Source organism: Bos mutus, chromosome 26, assembly GCF_027580195.1.
Source record: "Bos mutus isolate GX-2022 chromosome 26, NWIPB_WYAK_1.1, whole genome shotgun sequence".
Classification (NCBI taxonomy): domain Eukaryota; kingdom Metazoa; phylum Chordata; class Mammalia; order Artiodactyla; family Bovidae; genus Bos; species Bos mutus.
This window is the reverse complement of record NC_091642.1, coordinates 45426734-45452107: the sequence shown is the minus strand read 5'-3', so window position 1 is coordinate 45452107 and position 25374 is coordinate 45426734.

Sequence of the window (25374 nt, the reverse complement as noted above, 5' to 3'; positions counted from 1 at the left end):
AGGATGGTACAGCCATTGAGGAGAATAGTATGGAGATGCTTTAAAAACTAAAGAGAGCTACTCTGTGATCCAGCAACCCCACTCCTGGGTATATGTCCAGAGAAAACTGTAATTAGAAAAGACACATGCACTCAAATATTCATTAATAAGAGGTGGCAAGAATACACAGAAGAACTATACAGAACAGGTCTTTACTTTTTTTTTTAATTTTATTTTATTTTTAAACTTTACATAATTGTATTAGTTTTGCCAAATATCAAAATGAATCCATCACAGGTATACATGTGCTCCCCATCCTGAACCCTCCTCCCTCCTCCCTCCCCATACCATCCCTCTGGGTCGTCCCAGTGCACTAGCCCCAAGCATCCAGTATCGTGCATTGAACCTGGACTGGCATCTCGTTTCATACATGATATTTTACATGTTTCAATGCCATTCTCCCAAATCTTCCCACCCTCTCCCTCTCCCACAGAGTCCATAAGACTGTTCCATACATCAGCGTCACTTTTGCTGTCTCGTACACAGGGTTATTGTTATCATCTTTATAAATTCCATATATATGCGTTAGTATATGGTATTGGTGTTTTTCCTTCTGGCTTACTTCACTCTGTATAATAGGCTCCAGTTTCATCCACCTCATTAGAACTGATTCAAATGTATTCTTTTTGATGGCTGAGTAATACTCCATTGTGTATATGTACCACTGCTTTCTTATCCATTCATCTGCTGATGGACATCTAGGTTGCTTCCATGTCCTGGCTATTATAAACAGTGCTGCGATGAACATTGGGGTACACGTGTCTCTTTCCCTTCTGGTTTCCTCAGTGTGTATGCCCAGCAGTGGGATTGCTGGATCATAAGGCAGTTCTATTTCCAGTTTTTAAGGAATCTCACACTGTTCTCCATAGTGGCTGTACTAGTTTGCATTCCCACCAACAGTGTAAGAGGGTTCCCTTTCCTCCACACCCTCTCCAACATTTATTATTTGTAGACTTTTGGATCGCAGCCATTCTGACTGGTGTGAAATGGTACCTCATAGTGGTCTTGATTTGCATTTCTCTGATAATGAGTGATGTTGAGCATCTTTTCATGTGTTTGTTAGCCATCTGTATGTCTTCTTTGGAGAAATGTCTATTTAGTTCTTTGGCCCATTTTTTGATTGGGTCATTTATTTTTCTGGAGTTGAGCTGTAGGAGTTGCTTGTATATTTTTGAGATTAGTTGTTTGTCAGTTGCTTCATTTGCTATTATTTTCTCCCATTCTGAAGGCTGTCTTTTCACCTTGCTGATAGTTTCCTTTGATGTGCAGAAGCTTTTAAGGTTAATTAGGTCCCATTTGTTTATTTTTGCTTTTATTTCCGATATTCTGGGAGGTGGGTCATAGAGGATCCTGCTGTGATGTATGTCAGAGAGTGTTTTGCCTATGTTCTCCTCTAGGAGTTTTATAGTTTCTGGTCTTACATTTAGATCTTTAACCCATTTTGAGTTTATTTTTGTGTAAGGTGTTAGAAAGTGTTCTAGTTTCATTCTTTTACAAGTGGTTGACCAGTTTTCCCAGCACCACTTGTTAAAGAGATTGTCTTTTCTCCATTGTATATTCTTGCCTCCTTTGTCAAAGATAAGGTGTCCATATGTGCGTGGATTTATCTCTGGGCTTTCTATTTTGACAGAACAGGGCTTTAATGACATGGATAACCACAGTGATGTGATCACTCACCTGGATTCAGACATCCTGGAGTGTGAAGTCAAGTGGGCCTTAGAAAGCATTACTATGAACAAAGCTAACAGCTGAGTTACTTCAAATCCTAAAAGATGATGCTGTTCAAGTGCTGCACTCAATATTCCAGCAAATTTGGAAAACTTAGCAGTGGCCACAGGACTGGAAAATGTCAGTTTTCATTCCAATCCAAAAGAAGAACAATGGCAAAGAATGTTCAAACTACCTCAAAATTGTGCTCATTTCACATACTAGCAAGGTAATGCTCAAAATCCTTCAATCTAGGCTTTAGTAGTACATTAACCAAGAACTTTCAAATGTACAAGCTAGATTTTGAAGATGCAGAGGATCCATTTATGCAATCCATAAATTGCCAGCATTGGTTGGATCATGGAGAAAGCAAAAGAATTTCAGAAAAAGAATCTACTTCTGCTTAATTGACTATGCTAAAGCCTTTGATGGTATGGACCAAGACATACTGTGAAAATTCTTAAAGAGATGGGAGTATCAGATCACCTTACCTGCCTCTTAAGAAACCTGTATGCAGGTCAAGAAGCGACAGCTAGAATTGGACATGGAACAACTGACTGGTTCAAAATTGGGAAAGGAGTAAAACAAAGCTGTATATTGTCACCCTGCTTATTTAACTTACATGCAGAGTACACCATGCAAAATGCTGGGCTGGATGAACCAGAGGCTGGAATCAAGATTGCTAGGAGAGATATCAACAACCTCAGATATGCAGATGATACCACTCTAATGGCAGAAAGTAAAGAGGAACTAAAGAACATCTTGAATGATAGTGAAAAGTAGAGAGTAAGAAAACTGGCTTAAAACTCAACATTCAAAAAAACTAATATGGCATCAGGACCCATCACTTCATGGCAAATAAAAGGGAAAAGGTGGAAGCAGTGACAGATTTTGTTTTCTTGGGCTCCAAAATCTCTGCAGATGGTGACTGCAGCCTTGAAATTAAAAGACACTTGCTCCTTGGAAGGGAAGGGATGACAAACCTAGTCAGCATATTAAAAATCAGAGATATCACTTTGCTGACAAAGGTCCATATGAATTTTCCAGTAGTCATGTACAGATGTGAGAGTTAGACCATAGAGAAGGCTGAGCAGTGAAGAACTGATGTTTTTTAATTGTGGTGTTGGAGAAGACCCTTGAGAGTCCCTTGGACTGCAAGGAGATCAAACCAATCAATCTGAAAGGAAATGAACCCTGAATATTTATTGGAATGACAGATACTGAAGCTGAAGCCCCAATACTTTGGCCACCTGATGAGAAGAGCAGACTCATTGGAAAAGACCCTGATCCTGGGAAAGACTGAAGGCAAAAGGAGAATAAGGTGGCAGAGGATGAGATAGTTAGATAATATCATCAAGTCAAAGCACATGAATTGGGCAAACTCTGGGATATAGTGAAGGAGAGAGGAGCCTGGCCTGCTACAGTCCGTGAGGTCACAAAGAGTCAGACAGGTTTGATGCAGGATACAGGATGCTTGGGGTTGGTGCCCTGGGATGACCCAGAGGGATGGTATGGGGAGGGAGGTCAGAGGGGGTCAGGATGTGGAACAAGTGTACACCCATGGTGGATTCATGTTGATGTATGGCAAAACCAATACAATATTGTAAAATAAAATAATAATAATAAATAAAAATTAAAAAAATAATAATTAAAAAAACAAAGAGTCAGACATTGTTTAGCAACTGAATGCCCCCAGCATTGAAATAGATAACTACTGAGGACCTGCTGCATAGTACAGTGAACTCCACTCAACATTCTGTAATGACCTATATGGAAAAAGAATCTAAAAATGAGTAGATATGTGTATATGTATAACTGATTCACTTTGTTGTACAGCAGAAACTAATACAGCATTCTAAATTAACTATATTCCAATAAAAAATGTTTCCAGTTAATAAAAAATAAATAAAAGCAGAAAACAAAACAAACAAACAAAAACATGTGCTTGTATTCCCCGAGAGAGAAGACAGTGGCAGAGTTGTAGCTAAAGTTTGACAAAGGCTGGTGGTTTGGTCCTCTGTGATGTGCTTGCATTCTGAGTCCTCCCTGGTGCCAGCACACTATGATGATTAGTCACAGCATTTTACCAGGTCAGTGTAATCTATCATCAACTATTTTCTAACCAGTATTTCTGAGATATGAACCTAAGCCTTCAAAATGAGTTTTCAGTTTAAATAAAAACACAGCTTTTTTTTTTTTTTTCTTATGGAGAAAAGATCAGGTCTCTTTTTTTACAAAATTACAAATCCTATACCACAAGAGGTTTGGACTGAATTTCTCTAAATGTGCATAGCTTCCATCTTCTTAACATGTTCATTTTCCTCCTGCCTCCTGTGTGGCATGATTTTGAGAGTCTTATGAGCTAAATCAGCCCACTCCCTCCCAGGAAGTTATTCCAGCTTGTTCTAGCCTGCAAGATAAACCAAAATTATAACTGCCCTTGTACTTCACATTTAAGTTTTTTTTTTTTTTTTCATGCAGTCGCACTTTGCCAAGTTTTACTGCTTTGATATAGAGGTACGGAAGTCAGACTTTTTAAAATGGTTACTCCATGTCAAGAGCTTTATACTTTTATAATAGATTATATCTTCTTGTAAAATTACTGTAATTATATCTACTGTTTAAAAAAAGGAAGTAGGAATTCAGAAAGATCATGTGAAATAGTTCAGGTCTCTGAATAAGTCTGTTTTTTGTTCACTCAAGAGCTCATGCTCTTGCAGTATGGATGCACATTGATTCTTATAAAATATAAAATTTCTATGTTTTCATTCAAGCGCCTGCTAAGCCATGCCACATTATTATTATTTTTTTACATTCATCTATCTAGACACAAACAAAGAAAGTTATATTTACTTTAGTCATATATTCTATATTTGGTTTTGATACATTCTTTCCATATATCAATGCCATTAAAGTATTTGAATATCCCTACTTATTAACTAGCAGTATATCTCATCCTTCTTGTTTCAGATCTCCTGAAATACAAAACGAAGCAGGGCAAGGCTAATAGAGTTTTGCCAAGAATGCACTGGTCAAAGCAAACACCCTCTTCCAGCAACACAAGAGACGACTCTACACATGAACATTACCAGATGGTCAATACCAAAATCAGATTGATTATATCCTTTGCAGCCAAAAATGGAGAAGCTCTATACAGTTGGCAAAAACAAGACTGGGGCTGACTGTGGATCAGACTATGAACCCTTATTGCAAAATTCAGACTTAAATTCAACAAAGTAGGGGAAACCACTAGGCCATTAAGGTATGACCTAAATCAATCCTTTTCAATTATATGTGGAAATGACAAATAGACTCAAGATATTGGATCTGATAGACAGAGTGCCTGAAGAATTATGGACAGAGGTTCATAACAATGTACAGGAGACTGTGATCAAAGCCATTCCCAAGAAAAATAAATGCAAAAAGGCAAAATGGTTGTCTGACGTGGGCTTGCAAATAGCTGAGAAAAGAAGAGAAGCAAAAGGCAAAGGAGAAAAGGAAAGATATATCCATCTGAATGCAGAGTTTCAAAGAATAGCAAGGAGAGATAAGAAAGCCTTCCTAAGTGATCGATGCAAAGAAATAGAGAAAAACAACAAATAGGAAAGACTAGAGATCTTTTCAAGAAAATTAGAGATACCAAGGGAACATTTCATGCAAAGATGGCCTCAATAAAAGACAGAAATGGTATGAACCTAACAAAACCAGAAGATATTTTTAAAAAGGTGGCAAGAATGCACAGAAGAACTATACAAAAAAGATCTTCATGACCCAGATAACTATGATGGTGTGTTGACTCACCAAGATAGAGCTAGATATCCTTGAGCCTTGAGGTACTCCTTTCTCAGTTTGGAACCAGTTTGTTGTTCCATGTCCAGTTCTAACTGTTCCTCCTTAACCTTCACAGAGATTTTGCAGGATACAGGTAAGGTGGTCTGGTATTCCCAACTCTTTAGGTAAATTTTCCACAATTCATTGTGATTAAATAGTTAATTTATATAGTCATCATGTGAAATGCCAGGCTGGATGAAGTACAAACTGAAATTAAGATTTCTGGGAGAAATATCAATAACCTCAGCTATGCAGATGACACCACCCTTATGGCAGAAAGTGAAGAAGAACTAAAGAGTCTCTTGATGAAAGTGAAAGAGGAGAGTGACGAAATTGCTTAAAATTCTACTTTCAAAAAACGATGATCACGGCGTCAGGTCCCATCACTTCATAGCAAATAGAAGAGAAACAATGGAAACAGTGACAGATTTTATTTTCTTGGGCTCCAAAATCACTGCAGATGGTGACTGAATTCATCAAATTAAAAGACGCTTGCTCCTTGGAAGAAAAGGTATGACCAACCTAGACAGCATATTAAAAAGCAAAGACATAATTTTGCCAACAAAGGTCCATCTAGTCAAAGCTATGATTTTTCTAGTAGTCATGTGTGGATGTGAGAGTTGGATCATAAAGAAGGCTGAGCACCGAAGAACTGATGCTTTTGAACTATGGTGCTGGAGAAGACACTTGGGAGTTCCTTGGACTGCAAGGAGATAAAACCTGTTTATTGTAAAGGAAATCAGTCCTGAATATTCTTTGGAAGGACTGATGCTGAAGTTGAAGCTCCAATATTTTGGCCACCTGATGTGAAGAACTGACTCATTGGAAAAGACCCTGCTGCTGGGAAAGATTGAAGGAAGGAGGAGAAGCGGGCAACAGAAGACGAGATGGTTGGATGGCATCACCAACTCAATGGACATGAGTTTGAGGAAACTCTTTGAGTTGGTGATGGTCAGGGCAGCCTGGCATGCTGAAGTCCATGGGGGTCATAAAGAGTCAAATACAACTGAACTGAACTTAAATGTTCTGCCAGTGATTTCTCCACATGAGTCATAATTGACATGTGGAGAGAACTTGGTCTCCCAGGTATGGATCATATGATGTATATGTCCAAAACTTGGTGAAAATTCTTGCTAAGAGTCATTCTTCCAGAAGGGATAAGAAAGAAAATAAAAGTGGGACATGTGTGAGAGACTGCCAGGCTCGTGTACATCACAGAGACTTCCTCAAACTTTGCCTTTTCTTTTACATGTTAAGGGCAAAAAAACTGTCTTAGTCCCAAATTTTCAAAACTGTAACTTCTCTTGAAATATTTCTTTTTATTAAAATTCTACTCTCCTCAATAAAGATGCTCTAAATTTAGTTTAAACTGTAAAGCATTTCTGGATTTCTAAATAAACAAGTAACAACCTCCCTCCCCAAACAACTTTTTCCTTCTCCTTGTAATGTGATATATTTCAGTGGTTAATTTTGAGCTTTGGGATCAGAGAGATTTTCTCTAATTCTCTAGTTTTGATACTTAGCTGTTGTACAATTTCATAAAACCTACTTAATCTCTAAATGCCAAAATGTTCAATAAGCAGTTATTGTATATCCCAATCATGATGGTAAGAGTAGCAGAGCTTCAATATTATTAGCACTAAATCAATGCATAAATATTGACAGTGTTCTCACTCTAATCTCACAGATCACTTCTCAGACTGGATCCTATGCTTGTTGCTTCTGACATAAGAATTCTAAATGCTAGTTGTCTCATTATAAGATTCTTTTTCACTTAAAAAAAAAGATAATATGAAACAGAAAGTAGGGAAAACAAGTAAGGCGAGAGAAAGGAAGAAGAGAAGGAAGAAGGGAAAGAAAAAGAGGAGGAGGAGAATAAGGAGGAATAGTTGACAATTTACATTTGATTTTAACATCTATTGAATAATGACACCAGAAGCCGGAGCTACTTTATTTCTGCACAGTTGCTATTTTTATTCACTTAATGCACTTAATTTTTGGTCTTGACATTGTTCACAAGGGTAATTATTTGTTAATTAGCATTCCTGAGTAATTTTACAACTCTAGACCTCTGTGAATTTCTTTCTAGTGACTTGAATGTCATTTCATATTTTGTGCATATTCCTGTTTTTCTCTGAGTTCATTAGAAGCTCTCTGTTCAGCCATATTGCTTTCTGGAATTTGTTCTAGGGATTTCATCAAGGACAATAAGAAAATTTTTGAAATTCTTCATGAATACTTGTGGAAAAAATCCTCTACTTTATTTATAAATAATGTGAATTCATCTTTCATTCCTCTGTCCTTGTTAAGAGGTCAGCTGAATAAGATTTCCCAATAGTTTGTCTCTCTTTTTAGAATACTACAGACATTCAAATGAATTTCCTTTTTCAGAGTGTTAGTGGCTTGTGAAATTGGACTCAGTGAGATAGCCTGCCCAGCTATATAAAATTCCCCTCCCATACAGACTTTGTGAATGATGGACAGGTTTTCTTCTGTTTAAGAGATGTGTGATAGTTACCAAGAGGATCTGAGAACTATATAAAACAGGGGGGAAAATTTTAAAGTATGACTTTAATTATTTAAGTGGGAGAAGTTATAATATTAAGCTAAAGAAAACATAAGTATCTGAATTATGATAACCTTAAAGAATGCACAATCACTGTAATACTGAAAAGCAGCAACAACAGAATCTAGATTTTGAGTATGCTGTCTATAAAGTAGAAAAAAAAATAACTTTTAGATATTTCTTATTCCTTCAAAATCAGTATAAGTTGGGAAGTTGTATGTAAAAGCATTTCCATGTCATAAGAATAAAAAATATGAGGCACTAGAAAATGTTCTCAAAGGAGAAAATGACATCTTAGCCTGCAACCTCCACATTAAATTGCCCTGTGCTGGAAGGAAATCTCTTAATTTGCACCACATCACACAAATCAAATGAATATAGAGTAAAGGAGCTGAGATTTGCAAGTTTTTGTACTAAAAGCTGAAAGACTTAGGAAACTGAGATATGATTTTGTTAGAATTAATATTTTATATAAAAACCAAATTGCTTTTTATAATGTATCTCTCAAGCAAGACCCATTTTTATGAGGGGGTAGTGTCTCTCAAGCCAGTCATTATCCCTAGTTATGAATAATACAGGTAGATTATCCTTAAGAATGAAAGACTCAATCAAATCTGACTCTTCTGGAAAATGCATTTATCCAATATGCTAAGCTGAAGAAGGAAGGCAGGCTGTCATTGTGACTTTTTTCATAAGGTTCTTCTAACTAACAGGTGGAAAATTTTGGGAAAAAAATGACTACATTATCTTAGTTACTGTTAGTACTATATGGGCTCTATCCCTAGATCAGTTTCATGCTGAGCAAATTTGAATGAATGGAAAATAATTAAATAAACAAATGAATAAAATGAAAATAATTCCCCCAACCATATGATAATATGTACTAATTCTTAGGGTTGTCTCTCATCTCCTGCATTCAGGAGACATATGGTTCTGAATGGAACCTCAACTGAGCCTGTCATACTTGAACAGCTCATCAGTGGGAGGGCCAACACTTCTGGCAATCATACCATGAATCCTGGCAGGAAATTAATAATAGCACTGTCTGAGATTTGCAAGTTTCTAAGTATAAATCAGCAGGAGAACATAAAATGAGGAAACTCAACTATGAAGTGTGTGAAGTGCTAGCTACTGTGTCATGTCCAACTCATGCGACCCCATGGACTGTAGCCTGCCCATCTCTTCTGTGCATGGAATTCTCCAGGAAAAAATACTGGAGTGAGTAGCCATTCCCTTCTCCAGGGATCTTCCCAATCCAGGGATTGAACCTGGGTTTCCTGCACTGCAGATGGATTCTTTGCCATTTGAGCAACCAGGGAAGCCCCCCAAACTATGATGCAACTGGCTATTTCTCTGGATGATGTGAACACTTTACTATCCCTGCAGTTACTTGTCATGCATTGTGAATATCACAGGAAAATTACAAAAATTAGTCTGCCTCCTAAAATTTCCATTGGCCCATGTACTCTATTAATGACATTTATGAGCACAGTTAAGGAAAAAAAAGAAAGGAATCGGAAGTGACCATGAAAAATACTTGCCATGATTAGAGAGTTTCTTCCCTTCAGTGAAATAGTTTCAGCTAGATGTACTTAGAAATTTTTTAACACATTTGCATCTCATTCTTCCCTGGTAATTACATGTGCATGCATACATACATACACACACACACACACACACACACACAATCTGTGATTCTTCATTAAGGAAGTATTTGGTGAAATCTTACATATTTCAGTCATAGTCCTAGGTTCTTCTGTGGGAAATAAATGAATAAGGAAAGATCATTGGTCTTCAGATGTCACAACTATGTTACCTATTACTTTATTCTGCAGGTTAATTAATGGAAATGATTCATATCCATCAAAGTTAAGGCATACATTTTGTAGCATTTTTTCTTCTATGGACTTACTTCAAATGTGTTGGGATATATTTTCAACCACGTTTAAACTATCCATTCTACAATGAAAGGTGTCCATAAATTTAGTTACTGATAGCTTAAATAGAAAGAAAAAGTTAATAAGAATAAAAAATATCATTTAACATTTATATGTACAAGTTCTTTAAACAGGTATTATTCATCAAATTAAGAAATACTAGTTGAGCTTCTCTGGTAGCTCAGATGGTAAGGTGTCTGCCTACAATGTGGGAGACCTGGGTTCGATCCCTGGGTCGGGAAGAGCCCCTGGAGAAGGAAATGGCAACCCACTCCAGTATTCATGCCTGGAAAATCCCATGGACCAAGGAACCTGGTAGGCTGCAGTCCATGGGGTCGCAAAGAGTCAGACAAGACTGAGCGACTTCACTTCACTACTAGTTGTCAATTCTTCCTTAAACTATGTGAAGACAGTGATTACACAGAGGTGAATATTGTCATCCTATGACTCTTGGGAGATCTGACAGCTCTAGTACTCTCACAGAAACAAACACAAACATGATAGACAACTCAGATATTCACTCACACTTAATCCCCTTGGGGTTTCAAGCAACATTGCCATTCTGGATATTTCAAATTATCTAATTAAAATATGTAAATCCAGTTCAACCTATACTTTGTAGTAGTAAGAAACAAATTTGAGAAACACTTAAAAATAAATATAATGAATATGCTAAAAGAGTATTTGATGGAAATGTGCAAAAGTGAAATGAAAGTTGCTCCTAGACAACTTATTAAAAAGCAGAGACATCACTGTGCCAACAAAGTTTCATATAGTAAAAGCTACGGTTTTTCCAGTAGTCATGTTTGAGTGTGAGTGTTGGACCATAAAGAAAGCTGAGCACCAAATCATTGATGCTATTGAATTGTTGTACTGGAGAAGACTCCTGAGAGTTCCTTGGACTGCAAGGAGATCAAACCAGTCAATCCTAAAGGAAACCAGTCCTGAATATTCATTGGAAGGACTGATGCTGATGCTAAAACTCCAATGCTGATGCAAAGAACTGTCTCATTGGCAAAGACCCTTATGCTGGGAAAGATTGAAGGCAGGAGGAGAAGGGGTCAACAGAGGATGAGATGGTTGGATGGCATCACCAACTCAATGGACATGAATATGAGTAAACTCTGGGAGTTGGTGATGGACAGGGAAGGCTGGCGTGCTGCAGTCCATGGTGTCACAAACAGGAGGACATGACTGAGTGACTGAACTGAACTGAACTGAACTACCTTGGCTTACCAGGTTAATCACTAGATTTGTTATGCTCTGTGCTGCCACTGGACTGATCATTTTTATTTTTTTTTTCTCCTTGACTTTTATGTAAAAGTAAATGATTCCTGCAGTATCACACACGATTCAATGGGGTGCTGTCATCTCTGTTTAGGTTTATTATCAAGGACTTAGGACATATCCTTTTAAAAGGACCCAGAATGCTTCCCTGGTGGCTCAGTTGGTAAAGAGTCTGCCTGCAATGCAGATGACCTGGGTTTGATCCCTGGGTTGGGAAGATCCCCTGGAGAAGGATACCCTGAATATTCATTGGAAGGACTGATGCTGAAGCTCCAGTACTTCTGCCACCTGATGCAGAGAGCCGACTCATTGGAAAAGACCTTTATGCTGGGAAAGATGGAAGGCAAAAGGAGAAGAGGGTGGTAAAGGATGAAATGGTTAAATAGCATCACTGGACTCAATGGACATAAATTTTAGCAAACTCCAGGAGATAGTGAAAGACTGAGGAGCCTGGAGTGATACAGTCCATGGGCTCGCAAAGAGTTGGATACGACCAGGGACTGAACAACAAGAACGGTAAAGAATCTGCCTGACAATGCAGGAGACATAGGAGACGTGGTTTTGATCCCTGGGCCAGGAAGTAGGAAATGGCAACTGGAGTAGGAAATGGCAACATGATCCAGTATTTTTGCCTGGGAAATTCCATGGACAGAGGAGCCTGGTGGGCTACAGTCCATGGGGTTGCAAAGAGTAGGACATGACTGAGCGACTGAGAGCACACACATGCACAAAGGTGATTAGGGATGAGGAGAGAGGGAAAAATAGAAGAAGAAATATCAATTTGCATCCAGCTTCCTACTTAAAGAGGTAAAATCACTTGCTGATTTTCCATGGTAGGGATTAAATGATCATGGTTGTATGTTACCTGCAATGACTTCATGCCTTTGTGGAATCACTTTTTAAAAGCACCCAGGTGGTATATAATGTATTTACATTGAAGGGATGCAAGTCACAGACAAATGTTTATCAAGAGATTTGTTTATTCATGCACCATGTATCCCTATGTGTCTACCCTTGATCTATCAATACACTTCCCTTATCCTGGGATGTTTCCAGCATTGAAAAAAAATACGTTTTTCTTATAAGTGTGATAATGATACATTCCTTTTTGATTTTGCTTTATTTTATACTTGCTTGTTTATTCCTTGAACATTTGCTCAATATTTGAATCAGTACCAATATCTGTGCCAAATGGTGGAGCAGGACTTAAACTTGGGTCTGCGTGGCTCTAAATTCATTCTGTTAATTATTATGTTAGAAGGTTTCACTGGAGAACAGAATGAAAAAGAGTTCCATCACTTAATGGTGTGACCATGGACTATAATTTTCTTTTATGTGAATGAGGGTTAGCAATAGTGCTTATCTGAGAGGGTTGTGGTATGTACTAAATGAATTGATATATGTAAACCTTAAGGATTCAATATGTGTTAGGTAAGGCTTCCCTGGTAGCTTAATGGTAAGGAACCCATCTGCAATGCAGGAGACCCAGGTTTGATTCCTGGGTCAGGAAGATCCCTTGAGAAGGGATAGGCTACCCACTCCAGTATCGGGCTTCTCTGGTGGCTCAGATTGCAAAGAATCTGCCTGCAATGAGGGAGACCAGGGTTCAAAAATCCTTGGGTGGGAAGGTCACCTGGATGAGGGCATGGCAACCCACTCCAGTATTCTTGCCTGGAGAATCCCCGTGGACGGAGGAGCCTGGCAGGCGACAACCCATGGTGTCACAAAGAGTTGGACACAACTGAGCAACTAAGCACAGTACATCTGTTAGGTATTATTTTTATTACCTTATTTTCTTTTTTTAAATTTATTTATTTTAATTGGAGGTTAATTACTTTACAATATTGTATTGGTTTTGCCATACATCAACATGAATCTGCCACAGGTATACACGTGTTCCCCATCCTGACCCCCCCTCCCTCATCCCTCCCAATACCATCCCTCTCATCCTTTCATATTCTGTAATGAAATCAGTCTTATTTAAACCACAAAATGGTGGCAAAAATGTACTTTCCAGTAAAACACTTCACAGGTATTTCTTACTTGGAACATAAGAGTTGCTGAAACACATGAAAGATGAATTTGGCAAATTAGGTCACAATTCTGCTTGGCACTGACAACTATTAATCAGGGGGTGATTTTCATCATCTGGATGAAAAATACTTATAACACAGACTAGAGTATAGGAGTGAAACAGGAAAAAAAAAAAAAGATAATCCAGTGAATGATTTAGGAAGCAGAAATGACAGAATTTAGTGATTGTTGTGACTTTAGAGGGTGAGAAACAGATCCATTACATTAAACAGGAGGCTCAGCTCAGTTCAGTCACTCAGTCATGTCCGACTCTTTGCAACCCATGGACTGCAGCATGCCAAGCCTCCCTGTCCATCACCTACTTCCAGAATTTACTCAAACTCAAGTCCATTGAGCCAGTGATGCCATCCAACCATCTCATCCTCTGTCATCCCCTTCTCCTCCCACCTTGAATCTTTCCAGCATCAGGGTCTTTCCCACTGAATCAGGTCTTTACATCAGGTGACCAAATTATTGGAGTTTCAGTGTCAGCATCAGTCCTTCCAATGAATATTCAAGACTTATTTTCCTTTAGGATGGACTGGTTGGATCTTCTTGCTGTCCAAAGGCCTCTCAAGAGTATTCTCCAACATCACACTTCAAAAGCATTAATTCTTCAGGCCTCAACTTTCTTTATAGTCCAATTCTCACATCCATACATGACTACTGGAAAAACCATAGCTTTGACTAGATAGACCTTTCTTGACTACTCAGTATATAACCTGAAAGAGAAAGCATCACTACAAACTAAGCTAGTGGAGGTGATGGAATTCCAGTTGAACTATTCCAAATCCTGAAAGATGATGCTGTGAAAGTGCTGCACTCAATATGCCAGCAAATTTGGAAAACTCAGCAGTGGCCACAGGACTGGAAAAGTCAGTTTTCATTCCAATTCCAAAGAATGCTCAAACTACTGCACAATTGCACTTATCTCACACGCTGGTAAAGTAATGCTCAAAATTCTCCAAGCCAGGCTTCAGCAATATGTGAACCATGAACTTCCTGATGTTCAAGCTGATTTTAGAAAAGGCAGAGGAACCAGAGATCAAATTGCCAACATCTGCTGGATCATGGAAAAAGCAAGAGAGTTCCAGAAAAACATCTATTTCTGCTTTATTGACTATGCCAAAACCTTTGACAGTGTGAATCACACAGAAAATTCTTCAAGAGATGGGAATACCAGACGACCTGATCTGCCTCTTGAGAAATTTGTATGCAGGTCAGGAAGCAACAGTTAGAACTGGACATGGAACAACAGACTGGTTCCAAATAGGAAAAGGAGTTCGTCAAGGCTGTATATTGTCACCCTGTTTATTTAACTTATATGCAGAGTACATCATGAGAAACGCTGGACTGGAAGAAACACAAGCTGGAATCAAGATTTTTTTTTTTTATCAAAATAAATATTTATTAACATTTCAAGCTTTATGTACATATGCCTTTAAAAGGAAATGTGCAAATGTGAGGAATCACAAAAATCCACGTATATACCCTCTCTCCCAACATAAGTACAAATGAGCATTCAAGATCAGTAGTGCCCCACCATCAGAACACAGTCTGTCAGAATGAACAGAGGTAAATAAGTGTTTTAAAACTCTTTCAAATAGTCTCCTTTAAAGCAGCAACTTTCAAAGAGTACTAAGAGGCCAAAAATATGCACATCGATGCTTCCTACCAAGCTTCAGTCTGTCACAAAGCTTACTCTGAAATGGGGCTCCTGTTTGTTGTTCTGGAATCAAGATTGCCGGGAGAAATATCAATAACCTCAGATATGCAGATATTGCCGGGAGAAATATCAGTAACTTTAGATATGCAGATGACACCACCCTTATGGCAGAAAGTGAAGAGGAACTAAAAAGCCTCTTGATGAGAGTGAAAGTGGAGAGTGAAAAAGTTGGCTTAAAGCTCAACATTCAGAAAACGAAGATCATGGCATCCGGTCCCATCACTTCATGGGAAATAGATGGGGAAACAGTGGAAACAGTTTCAGACTTTATTTTTCTGGGCTCCAAAATCACTGCAGATCGTGACTGCAGCCATGAAATTAAAAGACACTTACTCCTTGGAAGGAAAGTTATGACCAACCTAGATAGTATATTGAAAAGCAGAGACATTACTTTGCCAACAAAGGTTCGTCTAATGAAGGCTATGGTTTTTCCTGTGGTCATGTATGGATGTGAGAGTTGGACTGTGAAGAAGGCTGAGAGCCTAAGAATTGATGCTTTTGAACTGTGGTGTTGGATAAGACTCTTGAGAGTCCCTTGGACTGCAAGGAGATCCAACCAGTCCATTCTGAAGGAGATCAGCCCTGGGATTTCTTTGGAAGGAATGATGCTAAAGCTGAAACTCCAGTACTTTGGCCACCTCATGTGAAGAGTTGACTCATTGGAAAAGACTCTGATGCTGGGAGGGATTGGGGGCAGGAGGAGAAGGGGACGACAGAGAATGAGATGGCTGTATGGCATCGCTGATTTGATGGACGTGAGTCTGGGTGAACTCTGGGAGTTGGTGATGGATAGGGAGGCCTGGCATGCTGCGATTCATGGGGTCGCAAAGAGTCAGACATGACTGAGCAACTGATCTGATCTGATCTGATCTGAAGTAGAAATTTAAGTAGTGACAGGGAATACTCCCATAAGCCATAAAACACCTCTGATATTACTAGAACATGTGTACTTGAATGTAGCAGCTTCCTAAATTATGAAAAGCATTTAAGTAAAAAAAAAAAAAAAAAAAAAGCTATGTGTTTGGCCATTTGGCTGAAACTTTGCATTTAGTCCACTAACTTTTTGAATTTTTACATTAATTTATTTGTTTTAAGTTTGATGTTGTGGTCTGAGTTAAGATGTTTTATTCAATATTCAAAAAACTAATTTGTTCAATCATTTTGGAGTAGAGGATTTTAAGAATGTATTGCTTTTGTTCATGTGAAAGCTTTTTCTCTTTGCACAGTAGCGTCTATGGAGTTCCCTTCCTAATGCCTGTACATTAATGCACAAGAGAACATTTATAAATAATGCTCTGCAGCTCATCCATGTTTCAGAACACAGACATATGCACAGTGCAGTGGTAAATCAAAGATTCTGTTGTTAACATTAAAGAAAGCTATAAAAGAGAATGAAATGATCCTTAAAAATAGAACTCTAATAAAAGGTCCAGATAAAGATCTAGACCCCTGGGTTAGGAAGATTCCCTGAAGAAAGAAATGACAACCCACTCCAGTATTCTTACCTGGAGAATTCCATGGACAGAGGACCCTGGCGGGCCCCAGTCATATGGTGGCAAAGAGTCAGACATGACAGAGTAACTGATGCTTTCAGTTTCACTAAAAACTACACAATGATTATACAGTAGTTTCTTATGCTCAGCTAGCCCAACTAGTTCAAGAGCCTTAGTTGGTGTACAGCTTGTAGGAAGACTGTCCCTATGGGGTGAGAGGGTGAGGTTGAGGGATATATGGGAAAATCTCCTTGTTTCTCCTCTACCCTCATAGAACTATGCTTCACTTTTCAGACCAAATGTGTGATTTTTCCATATCTCAAGCAATTCTGTAACACAGGATTTTTATGAGGTTTCATCATATAGGCATGATTATTCATTAACTCCATCTCAAGCCCCTGTCTCCCCTCTGGGGAATGGATAAAGGGCTAAAAGTTCCAAGCTTCTAATCATGATTTGATCTTTCTAGTGATCATCCCCCATCCAAGAGCCTGCAAGAGTCTTTTCATTAGGGGAAAAAAAAAAAAAAAATAGATGTTCCTATCATCCAGGAAATTCTAAGAGATTTAGGAACTCTACGTTAGACATTCCTATCACTCAGGAAATTACAAAGGTCAGAGACCAATGCATATTTTTTCTGCTATTTCATATGGAGGGCATTGTTAACTATGGCAATATCATACCTCTCATAATGGAGAAAATCATTAAAGAGAACTATTGCAAGCTATAAAAGAAAAAAAAATGTTCTCTTAATGAGTCAAAGATGCTAGAAAAAGGAACAGAAGTTATAGGTGGTTCCAGTGTATGTAGAGAAACACTTGGCCCTACTAAAGATGTAGTTTACTCACATGCTGTCCCAGTCCTTTTGCACACTTGCTTCCTTTGAAAATCCTATGACTCCTGACAGTGAGGTTAAAAGCTCTTACCATGTGATCCCAAGTTCCAAGCAAGATACACTTTCCCTGCTGTCACTCATAAAGTACCAGTTACCTGTGATTAGTAATTTAGCTCCTCTATCCACGAAAGTGAAAACTTTCTCATAAGGTGTAAGACTTTTTCTGTTTTTGTTGTTATTTTTCTTAGCACTGCAGTCTCTCTAGTACTTAAAACACCATCTAACATTTATTGACCGTTGTTAATTAAAGACAGATTTATATCCACTCCATAAAGTATTTGCATTCCTTTTCATGGCAGTCTACATTCTCTAAATTCTCTCTCCTTCTAAGCCCTAGGTCAACGTTCACAGAAGCTCATGAGATTCACAGAGGTTTGGTTCTCCTCTGATCTCCTACAGTTAGCTATATAAATCACAAATGCCAAATTTCCCAAGATGGGCTCCTATTTGAGTAAGTTCATTACTTTTATAGACAAGCAAGTTTCAGTCTGTCTGCTATATTGTCCTTCAAAAGTGACTAAAGACACTTTGACCAAATTTGGGATAGGCTACCAAAGACTCTGATGCTGGGAGGGATTGGGGGCAAGAGGAAAAGGGGACAAAAGAGGATGAGATGGCTGGATGGCATCACTGACTCGATGGACGTGAGTTTGAGTGAACTCCGGGAATTGGTGATGGACAGGGAGGCCTGGCATGCTGCAATTCATGGGGTCGGAAAGAGTCGGACACGACTGAGTGACTAAACTGAAATGAACTGAACGTGATATGCACACACACACACATACAACACTTCACTCTGTAGGGACAGGGACTTCAAGAAATTATTAACTCACCAAAAGAACTTGCAAGCACAGACTGTGGAAAATTGCTTCACTCAATGGTGTGTGATACTCCAAGGTAATAACAGCAAAATTTCCTTATTCAAAAAAGTTAAGAAGCAACATAGGGGAAAGTCAGGTTGTTTTCACTAATGAGATTAAGTATATATAACCTATGCAAATTCTGTATTTCACAATGGGTTTTTCATCCTGGGATCATGTTGGTCTAGCACAGAGCCTGGCACATTATGAATGATTACTTATTGAATTGCTAGTATGGATCACACAGTGTACTCTTTGATTTATCTAATTAACTCTAAGCTGTTACCTATTATTATCCCTTCCTACAGATGAGAAAACTGAGATTAAACTTCTTTCCCTGTAAGATACAGCTCTAAGCAATAGAATTAGAATTTGAATCCAGGTGAATCTAACTCTCAGTTCATTCAGTTGCTCAGTCGTGTCCGACTCTCTGCAACCCCATGGACTGCAGCATGCCAGGCCTCCCTGTCCATTGCCAACTCCTAGAGTTTCCTCAAACTCATGTCCATTGAGTAGGTGATGCCATACAACCATCTCATCCTCTGTTGTCTCCTTCTCTCCTGCCTTCAATCTTTCCAAGTATCAGGGTCTTTTCCAATGAGTTAACTCTTCGCATCAGGTGGCTAAAATATTGGAGCTTTAGCTTCAGCATCAGTGCTTCCAATGAATATTCAGAACTGGTTTCCTTTCGGATGGACTTGTTGAATCTCCTTGCAGTTCAAGGGACTCTCAAGAGTCTTCTCCAGCACCAAAATTCAAAAGCATCAATTCTTCAGCACTTAGCTTTCTTTATAGTCCAGTTCTCACATCCATACATGACTACTAGAAAAACCATAGCTTTGACTAGACAGACCTTTGTTGGCAAAATAATGTCTCTGCTTTTGAATATGCTATCTAGGTTGGTCATAACTTTCCTTCCAAGGAGTAAGTGTCTTTTAATTTCCTAGCAGCAGTCACCATCTGTAGTGATTTTGGAGCAAAATAAAATAAAGTCTGTCACTGTTCCCATTGTTTCCCCATCTACTTGCCATGAAGTGATGGGACCAGATACCATGATCTTAGTTTTCTGAATTTTGAGCTTTAAGCCAACTTTCCCTCTCCTCTTTCACTTTCATCAAGAGGCTTTTTACTTCTTCTTCACTTTTTGCCATAAGTGTGGTGTAAACTGCATATCTGATGTTATTGATATTTCTCCCACAATCTCAATTCCAGGTTGTGCTTCATCCAGTCCAGTGTTTCCGGATTTGGAAACAGTCTTGTTTCATGTCCAGCTCTAACTGTTGCTTCCTGACCCGCATATAGATTTATCAAGAGGCAGGTCAGGTGATCTGGTATTCCCATCTCTTTAAGAATTTTCCAGTTTGTTGTGGTCCACACAATCAAAGGCTTTGGCATAGTCAGTAAAGTAGAAGTATATATTTTTCTGGAACTCTCTTGTTTCGATGATCCAACAGATGTTGGCAATTTGATCTCTGGTTCCTCTGCCTTTCCTAAATCCAGCTTGAGCATATGAAAGTTCAAGTTTCGTGTATTTTTGAAGCCTGGCTTGGACAACTTTGAGCATTAATTTCCTAGCATGTGAGATGAGTGCAATTGTGCAGTAGTTCGAGCATTCTTTGACATTGTCTTTCTTTGGGATTGAAATGAAAACTGACCTTTTCCAGTCCTGTGGCCACTGCTGAGTTTTCCAAATGTGCTGGCATATTGAATGCAGCACTTTCACAGCATCATCTTTCAGGATCTAAAACAGCTCAACTGGAAATCCATCACTTCCACTAGCTTTGTTCGTAGTGATGCTTCCTAAGGCCCACTTGACTTCCCATTCCAGGATGTCTGGCTCTAGGTGAGTGATCACACCATTGTGATTATCTGGGTCATGAAGATAATTTCTGTATAGTTCTTCTGTGTATTCTTGCCACCTCTTCTTAATATCTTCTGTTTCTGTTTGTTCCATACCATTTCTGTCCTTTATTGTGCCCATCTTTTCATGAAATATTCCCTTGATATCTTTAGTTTTCTTGAAGAGATCTCTAGACTTTTTCATTCTATTGTTTTCCTCTATTTCTTTGCATTGAACCCTGAGGAAGGCTTTCTTATCTCTTCTCGCTACTCTTTGGATCTCTGCATTCAAATGGGTATATCTTTCCTTTTCTCCTTGTCCTGTTGCTTGTCTTCTAGTCACAGCTATTTATAAGGCCTCCTTAGAGTTTAACTCAATGTCCTTTTAAAGGCAATACAATAAAGCTTTGAATTTCAATATAACTTTCAGAATCAATGAATTAACAAAAACATGCAATTATATAAATTAAAGCAGAGTAAAGGCCCATATTTAAAATGTATGGATTCCATGGCTAGATTTTTTTTAAACCATTCATTTAGTAAATATTGAATACTTGCTGCTTTTTCTTACTAATTTATTTTTATGTCTTATCTTTTCAATTGTTTTCAATGTTCTTTAAAGATTTGTCTTATTTTGTGCCTCATTATTTCATCTTCATTTTGAAAAAGAGACATCTACCTATTCATCCTTAAACCTTTTTTTGTTGACTATATCTATTTCAACTTAGTAAAATTTTAGAACTGAAACATCTTGTGAATTTTTTTAAATCAAAGCAAATAGATATTTTGTTCAATTGGAGAAAGCAATGTCACCTGGTCATTTCTTAATTCAGGATTGAAACAGACTTTTAAATATATTACCAAAGTTTGAAAAGTATTTTCTAATTTAGCTCTCACAAAAACTGTATTTTAACTTTGCCATGATTCTGCCTTTTCTAGTGTCAAAATCCGAAATCAGTGAAATAAGTCAATTAGTAAAACTAACTTATTCTTTTTGTCACAGGCAAAGATAGGAATTAAGCAATTGTTTAAGAGTATTTCCAGACGGGGTTTGTCTGAAATTGTAGATGCTTTTGAATGGAAAACCCATGACACACATATTAAATTAGTCACATTTAAAAACCAAATCATGAAAGAACAGAAAGGAGAAAATAATCCAATGCACTCAGAATTGTGAGTCTTTAATGTCTTATTCATCCATGCAAAGAGTACATTCCTAGTCAGTCAAAAAAACTTGATAGACACTGATCAATTTAAATTTTTCTCCAACAAAAGTAGTTAAAGAAGTGTATGGGGATTAAAGCTACTTAACACTTATGGGAGTCTCCTTTGAAAATCACATGACTATTGTGAAAAATAAGTAGACATAACTAAATAAATGTGCCTTTACTTTTTATATACACTGAAATTAAGAGAAAAACTATAATTCATGTGGTTTCCCTTAATCATGATAAATGGTACTTCGAAGATTGATTAATGTGCTTTCCAAACAAACTTAATCCAAAATAACATTGCCAGCAGCTTCTCTTTCTTTCTTTCTTTTTTTTATTTAGAAAATTCCTTGGCCTGGTTCACATTCTCTGAGTTGTTTTATAAAATCTGTAACTGCCACCAGAGGGGAGATCGAAACTGACTGCATGATGACCCAACTGTAGTTACGACATAAACTGCTCCATCTTGAGCAATATTGAGCCTATGGCTAGCTCAGTTCCAAGAACTGGTAAGAGAATAAGATTAACACTGTTGCTCATAATAATCTATATCTTTGTGGCCATCCAAATAACTATAGTTTGTTCTGTCCACATATGTAAATAAGCAACTACAACTGTCAGCCAAGAAATGCTACAGACCCATGGGGACATCTTCCACTCCAAGAATAGGACACCCTATGTCAGCATGAAGAAGTTACAGAAGACGGACCTTTGTCCATGATCTCATAGAAATGGAATAATGTTCTGAGTTATTACAGGTGGGAATTATAAGAAGCTTTGGGCAGGAAAGAGCACTTTGCAAGGAAGAGCTCTCTGCAAGATTCCCCTTTTGTTTTGTCACTAACCAAAACCAAGCATCCCCGTGCTCTACTTCTCTCCAACCCTAGCACATCTTTCACATATTTTTATCACACAACACCTTGCATATCTTATCAGTTCATTCCATAAATTGAAGAAGTAGAAATAAACAATAAGTAATTAACAGATGACCAGATCTATTCTCTATCTTCCCCTTTGGTAATCTCACAAATAACTAGTATGAACAACATACCATCAAAAGGAAAATCACAAGAAGTTGACTAGCCTGCAACACGCCTGCACACAGTGATGGATGGCGATGACTCTGACCTCCTATCTCAATGATTTGCTGAGATTTCTTCCCTTTTTCCCTTTAAAAGCTTTCATGACAGAGCAGAATCTTCAGAGGTGACTTCTGGGAGTACTTGAACCCACTGTCTCCCCAGATTGCTGGCATTATGATTCAAAGAAACTTTCCTTTCTACCAACAACTGCTTCTTTGGTATTGATATTTGAGTGGCAAGCAGCCAGATCTGATTGGGTAACAGATCTGGGATCATTTTCAGGTGAAACTGTCAAAAATTTATTGGAAATGATGAATATGCAACTTATTTCTTAAAAACTCATTCTGATAATTTTTTATGTCATATAGTAATATAGGCATTAGTTCATAGAAGAGTCAGATTGGGAAATAAATACATTTTCAATAAGTCAGAAAAACATATCTAGGGAAGAATGGTAGTCATAAGCTTTCAGTTTATTGATAACAATTAAGACACCATTATATATAAAATAAGCTGATAAAGCAATATTAAACTGTGAACTCCTGATTCACACGATATAATATTTCCTTTGCACAGATGGTAAGCTCAGGATGACTGCCAAGAAGAATCTAAGGTCAGTTCACCCAGCAAATGAAAACAAAATATGCTTTTGGCTCCATTTGCTATTGTCCTTATCTTCCCCAAGGCCAGATGATTGGAACAGAACTACAGTGTCATGGGCCAGCTCACTATGTTACAATAAAATTAATCAAATACACAACCAAAATTTTCTCTCATTATTTTATTTCAAAAACTTAACTACCAGGGAAATTTAATGTCTGGCAAAACCAAACCACTTCAATATTCTTACCCTGAGAACCCCATGAACAGTATGAAAAGGCAAAATGATAGGATACTGAAAGAGGAACTCCCCAGGTCAGTAGGTGCCCAATATGCTACTGGAAGTCAGTGGAGAAATAATTACAGAAAAAATGAAGGGATGGAGCCAAAGCAAAAACAATACCCAGTTGTGGATGTGACAGAAGCAAGGTCTGATGCTGTAAACAGCAATATTGCATAGGATCTGGAATGTTAGGGCCATGAATCAAGGCCAATGGCAAGTGGTCAAAGAGATGGCAAGAGTGAATGTTGACATTTTAGGAATCAGTGAACTAAAATGGACTGGAATGGGTGAATTTAACTCAGATTACCATTATATCTACTACTGTGGGCAGGAATTTCTTAGAAGAAATGGAGCAGCCATCATGGTCAACAGGAGTCCAAAATGCAGTACATGGATGCAATCTCAAAAACAACAGAATAATCTCTGTTCATTTCAAGGCAAACCATTCAATTTCATGAAATCCAAGCCTATGCCCCAACCAGTAACACTAGAGAAGCTAAATTTGAACTGTTCTATGAAGACCTACAAGAACTTTTGGAATGAACACCTAAAAAAGACGTCCTTTTCATTATAGGGGACTGGAATGCAAAAGTAGGAAGTCAAGAAACACCTGGAATAACAGGAAAATTTGGCCCTAGAGTACGGAATGAAGCAGAGCAAAGGCTAATAGAGTTTTGCCAAGAGAACTCACTGGTCATAGCAAGCACCCTCTTCCAACAACACAAGAGAAGACTCTACACATGGACATTACCAGATGGTCAACACCGAAATCAGATTGATTATATTATTTGCAGTCAAAGATGGAGAAGCTCTATACAGTCAGCAAAAAACAAGACTGGGAGCTGACTGTGGCTAAGATCATGAACTCCTTATTGCCAAATTCAGACTTAAATTGAAGAAAATAGGGAAAACCACTTGACCATTCAGGTATGACCTAAATCAAATCCTTTATGATCATACAGTGGAAGTGAGGAATAGATTTAAGGGACTAGATCTGATAGACAGAGTGGCTGATGAACTATGGACAGAGGTTCATGACATTGTACAGGAGACAGGGATCAAGATCATCCCCATGGAAAGGAGATGCAAAAAAGCAAAATGGCTGTCTGAGGAGGCCTTAGAAATAGCTTTGAAAAGAAGAGAATTGAAAACAAAGGAGAAAAGGAAAGATATAAGCATCTGATTGCAGAGTTCCAAAGAATAGCAAGGAGAGATAAGAAACCTTCCTCAGTGATCAATGCAAAGAAATAGAGGAAAACAACAGAATAGGAAAGACTAGAGATCTCTTCAAGAAAATTAGAGATACCAAGGGAACATTTCATGCAAAGATGGGCTCGATAAAGGACAGAAATGGTATGGACCTAACAGAAGCAGAAGATATTAAGAAGAGATGGCAAGAATACACAGAAGAACTGTACAAAAAAAAATGATCTCAAGACTCAGATAATCACGACGGTGTGATCACTCACCTAGAGCCAGACATCCTGGAATGTGAAGTCAAGTGGGCCTTAGAAAGCATCACTACGAACAAAGCTAGTGGAGGTGATGGAATTCCCATTGAACTATTTCAAATTCTGAAAGATGATGCTGTGAAAGTGCTGCACTCAATATGCCAGCAAGTTTGGAAAACTCAGCAGTGGCCACAGGACTGGAAAAGGTCAGTTTTCATTCCAATCCCAAAGAAAGGCAATGCCAAACAATGCTCAAACTACCACACAGTGGCACTCATTTCACACGCTAGTAAAGTAATGCTCAAAATTCTCCAAGCCAGGCTTCAGCACTATGTGAACCATGAACTTCCAGATGTTCAAGCTGGTTTTAGAAAAGGCAGAGGAACCAGAGATCAAATTGCCAACAACTGCTGGCTCATGGAAAAAGCAAGAGAGTTCCAGAAAAACATCTATTTCTGCTTTATTGACTATGCCAAAGCCTTTGAGTGTGTGGA